Source organism: Hermetia illucens, chromosome 3, assembly GCF_905115235.1.
Source record: "Hermetia illucens chromosome 3, iHerIll2.2.curated.20191125, whole genome shotgun sequence".
Classification (NCBI taxonomy): Eukaryota; Metazoa; Arthropoda; class Insecta; order Diptera; family Stratiomyidae; genus Hermetia; species Hermetia illucens.
Window position 1 is genome coordinate 100,567,805 of NC_051851.1, and position 12,332 is coordinate 100,580,136.

At 38.5% G+C, this 12,332-nt stretch overlaps 1 protein-coding gene across 1 annotated transcript in view; it reads right to left on the minus strand.

Moving 5' to 3' along the window:
* Positions 1-12,332, minus strand: part of LOC119653159 (neuropeptide F receptor) — a 276,920-nt gene that overhangs the window by 148,969 nt on the left and 115,619 nt on the right. The gene's annotated exons all lie outside the window — the stretch shown is intronic.

Consider the following 12,332-nt stretch of genomic DNA (forward strand, 5'->3'; position numbering starts at 1 on the left):
GTCAATCACTTGAGGTAGACATGTGTATGTATACTTATATGCTAATAAAGCTTGTGGGTAGTAACGAATGACATATGTGCATCTGGTCACCAGCGGTTTTTAATTTACGCACGTAACATAGATATGTGCTTTTGAACACGGCACGGATTAAAGTGAAAATCCGTGAGGATACATTAGAACAATATTGATACGCACATATATTATATATGCATGCATCGCCATGCGGTAATAGACAATTTCTGCTTATTTAGGGTGAACACAGTATTTATGTCCTTGATTTGTATGTACCTATGTGTATCTTGGCGTTTGGAAAAATATGACGGAGTTTTTTGTATTCTTAGCTATGTGTAAATGGAAAATCTTGCAAAGAGAGTTCCTGACATAAGATGAATACAAAACCTTTATACCCGAAGCGCCCGGCTTCTGGTATCCCGACTTATTCAGTTAAATGGGTACTTTTCAGAACTTTGCAACATAAACAGAAACCAATTTAATATTTGCAAAAACACCTTTTCCTGAATAACCAAATGACCGAAAACTCTAAGTGGCATAGGTGTGCTGCCTATGGTCACTTTGTGAAATAATTCAACATTTCCGTAAAATCGCAAAAAAAAAGAAGCGGTTGCGGTAAATGCAATCCACTACGTCATAAAAGATATACCTAAAATAACAAGCGAGAGTTCGAAATAAAGTACCCATTGCGGAAGACCGCAGCTCGATTTGCAATTCACAGAAAACTCCGTTCGAAAGCACCACTATATTGGAGGAAGATGAAGCGACATGTACGGCAAACAGGATCACTCTTACAACATTGGGTATGTTGGGAGAAGTGAAGTTTCATAGCCGCCCTTAATTTTAGACTTTCGCTAATCAATGCTGCGGCCTGGCATATAACCTGTTCGGGTTTAATAGAAAGCAGTATGTCTGTATGCCAATACTTAAAACTCACGATATACATGCGCCCTAAAGCCTGGTAAAGAGACGTAATTAACTTAAGGCTTCAAAGATTGGTATTTATTGACTAGAACATGAAAAGCAAGTGTACATTAATGTGATGTGGCTTCATTTGTTTCAAAAGGCGACATTGAGTACTGAACCCCGTTTGTCTTCCTACAGGGCAATGACCCCAAATAAGGGATTAGATTTTCGTCTCCTACTTGTAGCCCAGCCTAAAATAATAGACAAGGAGTAGCTTTCTCCAAACCATTTTTTTTTTAAACGTATATATATTATATATATAAATATATATATATTTCGGGAGTCTCTTCAGTACAAAACTACTGAGACTATAAGATTCTTTTATACTTTTTCACTAATTACCTAATTACTTGTCAGCCAAATACCGTGGCGAGTCTTATTAGTTTGAGGGGCAGTTACCGTGTTTAATAATCAATTTTTTCTTTCAGAATTTCTAAACATTCCCAAGGGTCCAACGTTGTCGTTCGGTTTGTATGACGCAAGAGCTCAAGATTTTTCCATTGGATGGTATGATCTTCTTCGACTTTGTACGCTGCAACTGATGATCTTATGCCCGACTTTTGTTTTCGGACCCTTCTTACCGCTTCCTTGATGTGTTCGTATAATCTAGTCGTTATCAGGCGGTTAGTCTTTCTTATATATATCTTATTACAGCGCCCCAAATAAACTTACTTCCCGGCCCGAGACCGGGTATTGTATAATGTCCCACTCCAATTCTATATGCCTCACCCATTCAATCAAACTCATACTGGCGAATTTGTTCAAATTTTACCTCCAGAAACTGCAAATTTTCTCAAAAAAAGATTTCCGGATTCAGCCTAAGGAATTTACTTTGCATGCTCGCCCCAAGCCCAGGTGAAGGACGAGGCTTCGAGGCAACGTACTTTGCACTATCCTCATACGTACATAATACAAACATAGATATTATCCTCACCCTAAACAAACAAACTACCCACTGTACATACACATGCACGAACATAAACTAATCCGGTTTAGTTCGTGCACAAAAGCATACATATCTACATATATAGTACGTATATTAAGTACGGCTGGTTTAATGTACAAATATATCTATCTGAATTAGACACTACCCGCAAATTTCATTAGCGCGCGTATACTATATACCTACGTGCACACATGCCTGTTTGGAGTAATTGATATTCATATACAAATGACTAAAATGGGAAATTTTTACCCCCTATAACTTTGTTTATACTTTTGTTTATAATTTGGTACTTCTGGGATGGACATAAGGGGGGTTGCCGGAAAAATTTCTAAAATGTGGAAATGTACTGTTATTAACTTTATTTGTGTAGATATAGGAATAGGATTTATTTTGAGACCTAGATTTCGCAGAGATTCACCACTGTGTTTTTTTTAGATTTTTCGGTTGGATAGGTTCTAAGAACTAGACCTGTTACACTTTTGGAAGATCATATTTTGAGCACTCACTCCCCTATGTTTCATCCAATATCAAATATGGGACCATTTTCGGAAAGTACTAATGGAGCCCTTTAACATCCCACACAGCCCCATTCTGCGAAAAAAAATGTTGTGACCTCTATTCACAAGTATGGGGAGCCTCTCCTTAAACTCAACACAAAATAGCGCCACTTGCTATATGCAAGGGAACAACAGACCACATGCTCTCACCAATTTTCGTGACAATCGGTCCAGCCTTTTCCGAATAAAGCGGGTGTGGCAGACAGACATCGACTTGATTCTAATTAGGTTTTGCTTCACATAAAACCTTAAAAACGGTTGGGGAGAAGTTGATTGCTCAGGAATGGAATTTTAATATTTCACTCGGCTGTCAATTATTCTCGTTAATTATGACGTCAGAATCTTATTTGCATGGCTTTTGAAGCAGAAAGTTTGAACTACTATAGCTTTGGCGTTCATGGCCTATTATACTCAATACTGTTGCAAAATTTAGTATTCCTCAGAGGGGTTTTCAGACAATTTCTAGAAGTTGGCAATATAGTATTAGTAACTTTATTTGAGCAGATATCAAAATGACCCATATTTTGATATCCAAACGGTACATATTTTGATTTTTTTCGGATTTTTTAATTAGATAGTTTCCGAAGATGAGTCCTGCCTCACTTTAAGTGTGTATCTTTTGACTCCGTACTCACGCACTTTACATTTCACGTCAAAACTAATATCAGATTGGGAAAGCACTAATTGTGATCTTTCATTTGATACCCACTGTATCCGGTCAAGCAAATTTTGAATCCTCCCCTTGCATGTAAGGGGAACCCCCATTTAAACTCCGCCTATATTTATGTTACTCACTGTATGGGGGGGGGGGTCGGTTTAGCCGTTTTGGAGAAAAGGGCATGTGACAGACAGGTAGCCAGACAGTGAAACGATTTTAATAAGGTTTTGTTTTACACAAAATCTTGAAAAATGATGAGATCAGGCAAATAGTTATTCCACTATGCTAAGTGTTTTCTAATCACTCTTGGTATCAGGTCCCGCGGAAAAATTGCAACGGTGTGGGTCTCTGATTCCCGCTAGTGGGCTTTTAGTACCCTTCTGCCATATTTTTCCATACTACTATACGTTTTTTCGTTCCGACAGCATTGTTTATATCCGCAGCGTCCTATAATTTGAAACAAACCCCCAGTCCCTTGACCATACGATTTATCGGAATCGCTAATGTATACGGTGGCAAAAAAAAAGCCTGCTCAAAGTTTTAAAAGAGGTTTTCCGTTAAAAAACGAATGTATCTTTAAACTTCATGTTACATGTTGTATATGATCTTGTAGAATATCTTGTATAGAATTAGATGTGTAATTTCAATTTTTGAAAAAGTTGGCGTAAAGTAACCACTTTTATTATTGCCATTTTCGTCAATTTTTCGGACGAAAAAAAGTGTTCAACATAATTTTCCAATTTATGGTTCAGGTCTTGGAAAAAGAAATGTGCTCAAAGTAATTTTCTTAGTTTGTTGTTGATTTATTGTGTTGTTAGTAAACAATTTCCTGATAAACTGAAGTCCTTTGTCGTTAAGGTGGCACAAAAAGACCCTAGTCAGAGAGTAGTTGCTCCAGAACACGTAACACGAGCCGCGCTGCAAGAAAGAATAGTAACGGACGACCTTTAGGTTTACCGTAAAGGTGGACAATGTAATTTGTTTTTTATGACTTATATTATTTTTACATATATATTACAGTAATTTTTGGTATTGACTGTACAACCTCCTTTAAGTTCATCCTGAATCATAGGGAAAATCGGCTTCATAAAGGAGATGCTAAAGTCATAGGTGAATGGGATCACAGTGAACGTCAGAATGTAGTAATAACAGCCCTAGTTGCGACATCCGATTTGATTTGCAGCATGTTTGGTCGGCGTTGCGACAGTGCGCCTGTGATTATCACCCTGATGTGACCCAGGTGCTCATTCACAGCTGATTTATCTGGTATCTGACATCCAGTCACTATCCAAATCCTTTTGCTACTGAGTGAGTGAGATTTGAACCGCGACCTTACTCTGCGAATCCTAGCACTCTTACCACGAAGCCATCCAAACAAACAAAATATTTATGATCCAAAAGAAAGTTTAGTATCTGAAATGACCCCGGAAAACGCATCGGACATGGGATCTAAACGTGTTGATTCCTCACAAAGTGGCACTTCAAGGAAGTAATACCTTGATAACTTGAGGAGCTATTATACCATTTTATTTCGTGGAATTATCAAGTATCAATTTGCACACTAAAAATAAAGTGGCCAAGTTTCATGAGCTCTTCTTATTTGTCAACAATAACTCTCCTTTTGGGGTTTAGCTTTATTAAAATCAGTTCACGCTCTGCCTGTCATATAGACTTCTCTCAGAAGCGGTTACACCTATTGATACGAAATTATATAGAAAGATTAGAACTATGAACTCCCACGCATGCACCGCGAACTTGAGGAGAATCTCCACGCAAATAAAACAAGGGTGCATATCTTTATTATCGAATGTGGATACCACGTGGGGTATCAGATGAAAAGTCCCGATTAGTACTTTTAGAAGCAGATGCTACTTTTGATATTGGTTACAAAAAGGAGGAGTGTGGAGGTCCAAAAGGAGCAAACTGCTTCAAAGACTCGTTCTCAGAAACTACTCAACCTAAAAATTTGAGAAAATTATGGTGATCTAGGCCCCCAAAATAATCTTCATTACAATATCTGGTCAAATAAAGTTCAAAATAGTATATTATAATATTTTGAAAATTTACTGCAGACTTAAGGGCAAACCACATTAGGAGTTTTTCAGAATTGATTTTTTTTTACACAATTATGGAGAATATGAACAAATATTTGGGATGAAATCGTATTTTAACGGCACCTTTTTGCGTAATCAATGAGAGAAAGATCCTGAAAATCCAAAATATTTTTTTGAACACCTGCAAAAATTTTTTATTTCAGTAATTTTCAGCTGCATTGTAGTTCATATTGTTAGAAAATAAATAAATTAGTGATGTAAAATTAGAAGTTTTTTAGTTTTAGACAAACATTGGAACCACTACATGTTTTGCGGTTGGAAACCATCAATAGCGACCTTCAGCAGAATAGTGTCACGTAACTTTTGAAATAAATATCCAAAGTTTTTCGGAATATGACTAATATAATGTCCAAATTTGATTGAATTCCCAGGAAAAAAAATCTCAAAAAAGTGTAAGAGAAAAAGCCTTCTAATGTGGTTTTCCCCTGAAGTTCGTCCAAGACCCATAAAATTCCAATAATATAAGTTTTAATATTAAGCAGCATAATGTAAAATTTGGTGGAGATCCTGCTGTGTATTATTACCAAAGTTACGCTTCTCGCATGAAATTAAAAGAATTAAAATGTCAGTACCACATCGAATTGTATACCGGATATGTTAAACGTATGTACACTACGATCCTCGTTTAAATGGAACCATCGTGTACCCAAATATTCTTACATGAAAGGTCAATAAAACTTCCCATATCTAAACCGCCAAGCTTACGGACTCCGATTTAAATCAGAAGATAATCAGAAGGTAATTCTAGGACATTTCATACGAGTAAACGCCACCTTCATCGAGTTCTTTTCTTGCCCTCGTTGCCACATTGAAACAGCCTGAAACCTCCATCTCTACGGATGGCAAATATAATATTTCTATAAATCGATTCGAATTTGACTTGAGTTGCCTTTCCTTAGTGCAGGCTGACTCGATGGTTTAGGAATTTATTGTCGAACTCAAGACGTACCAAACTAATTTCCGCTTCAAAATACAATTACAATCCCCCAAGCAGAAAATTTACTATTGACTTTAACACAAACGCGACAACTATTTATCGCGAACAAATTTATCGAACATTGTATCGTATTCCTTTTTGGTTTCCTATGGCTGGTAACCAACGCTTACCAAATTGATTTAGTGAATTACCGAAAAATTGGCCTCCCCTCTTCCATGCTCTCCCTTCATCTCTTTGCATCAGGCAATTACAATACACCAAATCTAATTGGAACGCGGAACTCCCATAATGTGCCTGACTTGAAGGGTACTACAGAGTGTCACAGCCAGGACTCCTCGGCATATTTGCTGATTCGGCATTTCAAGTGAAGAGCATTCGCGTGAATTTTAGCAGATAGCAATTAGCTTTTTAAGAATAGGAGAATAACTGAACCAATTCCGCCATCCAAGCCTAACATCCCCTAATATGATAATTTTTAAAGCTGGATTTTTTATTTTTTTATTTATTTACAATAGAACACTTGACGTTGGATAGTCTCCGAATGGATAGACAAACAAGGCAGCCGTTAAGAAGGATCTGTTTGAAGCCTTCAACCCGGAAAAACTAATTCTCGCAACATAACAGGCGCCAGAATATAAAACTGGTAAATAAGAAAAAATCCACATCGCCCTAATATTATTTAAAGTCATATCAGACCTTGAAGACCCAAACAAATCAACTCAAAAAGGAGTAGTGAAAGCAAAGGAAAGGAAATGAAAAATTGCCAGACAAATAGCCAACAGTTTTACCAGACAATGATTAGGGACTAAGTCCTTTTCGGCGTGTATCATATCCTCTCTTAGCCCAATAGAAAAGTATATCCTCCACAGCGTTAAATAATAGTCGTAACATGGACCTACAGGGTGTTTCTCAATGGTGAGCTTAATGGAAATAACAGCCACATTCGGAAAGCAATAGCAAAGGCCAAACCAGAATTAGGAGATGATATAAATGCGGATGTATATGGTAATTTCTGACGCAATCCCTAGCCAGGCGTTTATGTAGGCCGCCGTATGGCCGTTTCCACTCACTACTTTTCATAAATCAATTCACCTTCCTTGCAGATAATATCCTACCATGCTGGCCGTTATCGATTATGTGAACCTGCAGAATTTAGTGTGGAAGAAAGCGACAATAAATTTCTTGAAGACCACAGGGAAATGTACAAATGAAATTACCAAGAAAACATCTTTGCAGAATGAAACGACACCATCAAGAAGAGAATATATGCCTGCACTATACCCAAGGCCAATAAATTACGAAGATGAAGTATATTTTCTTGCCATCCCAATGTCTTAAAAAAATGACAAGCGCTTTACAAGGAAGTGCCATATTTTTCTTATTTTTAACTACATTTTGGCCACATTTCTTTTCACTTTGCTGGCGATGTTCATGTGCTGAGATAAATGTCCCCATCCTCAGTTTTGCGCAGAAGGAATTGTTCGAGTCCTTTTCTCTATTACAGTTTAAATTCTTTCCACATAATAAGGGTAAGGGTATTGCTGTAATACCATCCCCCTATCTACTCATTTCTTCAAAATCCAGTTAGGAGTAGGCATTAATTGAAAATGAAAGAAATGGAAAGATGAATAATGGTGCCCGCGGGATTGGAATTCTCAACTCTTGAAATCAGGAGGTTCTCGAAAATTTGCAAATCAACGTCAGCATTTCCCGCAAAACCTTTTGTCATCGGATTTCAGATGTTGATTTTTTCAAATTGTCTTCCTTGAATATATAAGCGTTTCTTCTGTCGGTCTCCCGGTCTATTGTCTTTGAATTCTTACTTAAAATTTTAAATCTGTGTTAAACACGTTAACTATGGGTAACGTTACTAATTATTTCAATCCTTGAGCTTACTCAAGCGTTTACGTTCACACTAATCACCAATTTGTTAGGAGGACCTCATCTGGTGTCTAGCGATTAGTTTTTCCCCTCCTTTTCCACCCTCTACAAAACTTTGAGAAACCATGTGTAAAGATCGTTTCGAATTTTGTTAATCATTCGAACTTTAGAGATTTCATTAGAAATCTTAATTTATGTTTTGAAAAGATATCTTTAAAGCCTTAAAATATTACAACAAAGACTGCTAGGGTACTTGACTTCTAGAGCTTGTCTACCAGACAATGTCACCAGTATTGAGCTCACACGAGATTATTATACTGATTAGACTCCGGCACTCAGTGACAACTAAGTCGATTAATAAGCGACTTCAAACTTAGATAAAAATCACTCTGTCACGAAGGATATTTAAACTACAAACTTTCATTCAGCTCAGTGCTTTTACCACTAATCAACCGATCATATCGCAACTATTGCAAAGTACTAGTACTCCTAGCGTAGCGACCTAGCTACTTGAACGCAAAGTCACAAGTCAAATTTAGCCTCAAGTAGCCTCAAGAAAGCCTCTTGGTGGAGAACAAAGCTCGAATGATCGGCTCACGTCGGGCACACTGGGAGTCCTGGAAACCGTCGACTGCCGACGTCAATAGGGGGATGTGAGCCTAGCTCTACCAAGGTGGTAGTTGTGGTGTGCCTAGGTGTTCCAAGGGTACATATATTCCTGCCAATTCTTATTTGCTTTTTTACTCACGATGCGTAAGATTTTCATAGAGAACAAGAAGAGGGAGAACATTCAAAAAATCGATCAAATAGTAAGGAGGGAGGACGAGTTGGCTGCGGCTCAGGCTCCGCACGAAAGTGCGTGGTTCTCCAAAAAGTTCAGCGAGAAAACCACCTAGGGCTGAAACACGCGACATAATACCAAGATGCCCAAATATAGTGAAATAGGAAATCCCCAAACCGGAGTAGGGCAATTCGGACACACGCCAAGTGAGAGCGCGACTGTTCTTGCTATTGGCAAAGAGGAAAGGCTCATCAGGAAATGCGAAACAGTGTGAAGCGCATACGATCGGCAGTCCAAAAGAAAATGCGCGAGAAACAGAAACAGGCACAAAACTTCCCACTAAAAAGACTGTATGCGCCATTCGAATCGCAGGAAGAGAAAGACGTATTTGAAGGCGACTTTATCCAAATAGTCTACAGGACACCAAAAAGTATAACAAAGGATGACAAAAGGAAATAATACTTCACGCCGTCAGAAAACCGTCTGTCGCAACAGTTACAAATGGTAAACCACCAACATAAAAGACGAGGCAATGAGAAAGGACTAGACTGTCAGCCTTGCTCATTAAACTGACGAAAGGCGGAAGTCCTCAGTTAAATTCGCTATAAAGTAAACCAGAAAGGCAGTGTTTTCCAAATGGAAAATGAAGGGTTGTATCGTCCCAATTCAATTAGGGTTGAAGAGTACGAGTACGTTCTATGAGGCGGTCTAGTCTAAGTAAGAGATCTTGACCATCTCGCAGAGAAGGACGAAGTGGAGGGGCCATCAAACGTGAATGTCCGGTGATGCAATGCTCGGTTAAATATCACTTCAGTGAATTCATGAGTTCCGAATCTCGCTGTAATGGAAGTCGCCATACTGCTTGGCGAGGAAACGATTAGTGAGACCATGCCGGACTTTCAGCATAGACATGGTGTTCTGGAGGACGCCTTTTTTAGGCACTGTAAGCAAAGCCTGGTAAAGCGAGACTTCAAGATGAGGGCTCTTGAATGAGGTGGTTCTAGTGGGTACGAGCCTCACATAACCATCTGACAGTAGTTAGCGGTAGTTTTTGAAACTTTCCACCTCCAATAAACAAAAGCAAGTTGGGAAACAAGAAGTTGGACGCTTCAGTATGAAAGGTTTTGTGTATTTCTTTTATAAAACTGTTTGATTGGACATTTGTTCCACTAGGACCTGTTAATGATATCGCGATTTCTGCAAAACTTGGCAGAATCATTCTTTATATCATACCTTATACTACTGCCATTTCACGATTCTACTATGATCTCAAGAGGCGTTTTATAGTCAATTACTAAAAATTACACTAATGTACTATTATTAACTTTACTTGAACAGCTATCAGTATGGAGCCTAGGCACCGTTTATGGGCAGCTGCGTGATTTTTTCAAAACATTTTCGGTATACTAGGTTTTGAGAAATGGTCCGTGGAAGAAATTACCAATTTTCAGTCCCCGCCTTCTCACTTGTGCAGTAAATGTCAAAACTGGGCTCAACTTTGAATATATTTAGTGAAAAAACCTTGTACCCCCCTTTGCATATATAGTGATTCCTCAAAAATTCCACGTACGTCCCCCCTCCCCCCTTAAACTAGCCTTTCTACCATGTTTCGCATTAATAGGAGTAATCGTTTCTGAGATAATAGGTATGACAAGCAGACAGATACACAGACAGACAGACGGACCGGCAGACAGTAAACCAATTTTAATAAGATTTTATTTCCCACAAAACCTCAGAAAAGAGACAAACACAGCTATGTTTGCCCAAGTTTAAATGAGAAGACGAATTTTCCGAGCAATGGAAGCTAGAAATGCTGATAATCAGTCTGAAGCCGGGTAAACCATTAGGTGACCCCTCCTCATATAGACGGATATATATATATATACATCTTTCACAACCGACCCTTGGTTATTGCGGAAAATCAATATTATGTCTGGTCTGGTTTAGGCTGCACACTACAATACAAGAAGGCAAATGCTGCGCAGTGATAGCAAAATGGAAGAAAATCACCGAAGTCCTAGTCAAATTGTCCAATTTCTACTGAGGAGAGGACTGTACTATAGACGATGGATTGAAATATTCCCGATAACTTGCGGGGTATGTCCCATTACTGTAGTTAATTATGAATAATGGCCAGTTAGGCTAGGCCTTTCTATCAGTATGACAACCATTGGCTGCGCAGATAATATCGAGATAATGGTAGTTGCAAAACGCCTAAATGAGAATAAGATCTTTTGACAAATGAAGCGATATGATAAATCAAGTCCTGGTTGAAAAATGTTAGCCCATCAGTTGCTGAACATAAAACAGAAGTAAATCTAATCTAACAAGAGAAAAAAGTTGGCAAACAAATAAATAAAGTGTCCTCCATCGCTGTAATGATCTTAAAGATACTAGCAAACACTGGCGAGCCAAGACAAAATCAATGTGTACTTATTTCAAGGCAGTTAATTCCGTGCTACTCTACGTAGGCGTATTGACTAAGTGCACTCTGGATATGCCGTGCTTACCGAAAAACATCAGAAGAAGCAAAATTCGAACTAGCAGGGATGCTCCCGTTTTGGTAAATCAAAGCCGTGTCCGTCTTTCGACGGCAGCTGTACGAATTTATCGCAGAATGGAGTGTGAAGAGTCATAGACTGGACGTCGAACATACTGCATCATTGGACACACGGGCAATTAATCTACAAGTTAACACAGTTCTTAAGTGGGCATGGAAGTTATCGATTTGGTAAGGACAAATCACTATACTGCTGAAGATACAGTGACGTGTGCAAAATGCTGTATTTGATTGCCACAGGTTAATCAAAAAACTGGGTGGTGTTCACCTTCCAACGGGCAAACCAAACAGATACGGAATCACATACGTAAATTTTCAAATTTTCAAAATATAAAATATGATAATATTAGTTATTAACTTTTTTGGGCATATATCGCAGTGGGAAGTACTTTGAAGCCTAGAAGTCATATTTTTCGGTTGAGTGAGTTGTTGGAACGTGCCGTTGAAGTACTTGACTGCTTTCAGTTCCGTGGACCCTCCCCTTTACAACTAATGTCCAAACTAATATTTGCTTGGAAAAGTACTAACTGATATCTTACATTTCACTATATTTGGTAAAGAAAATTATAATAATAATAATCGTTGGCGCAACAATCCATATTGGATCAGGGCCTTGAAGTGTGTTAGAGCACTTCATTCAAGACCATAACGGTACACTAGGAGGCAATGTGGTCAGCATTGCACTCGACCAAGATTATTACCCTGATTTGACTCAGGTACTCATCACAGCTGAGTCGACTGGTATCCGACGTCAAATCACGATACAAATTCCACTGCCATCATTGAGACTTGAACCGTGACCTTCCGTACGATAGCTTTGTGCTCTAACCACTCAGCTATCCGGACTACTACTAAAGAAAATTATGCATCCCTATTTTAGGTGTATAGAGACCCCCTTAAGTTCAACGTGGAGCAATATA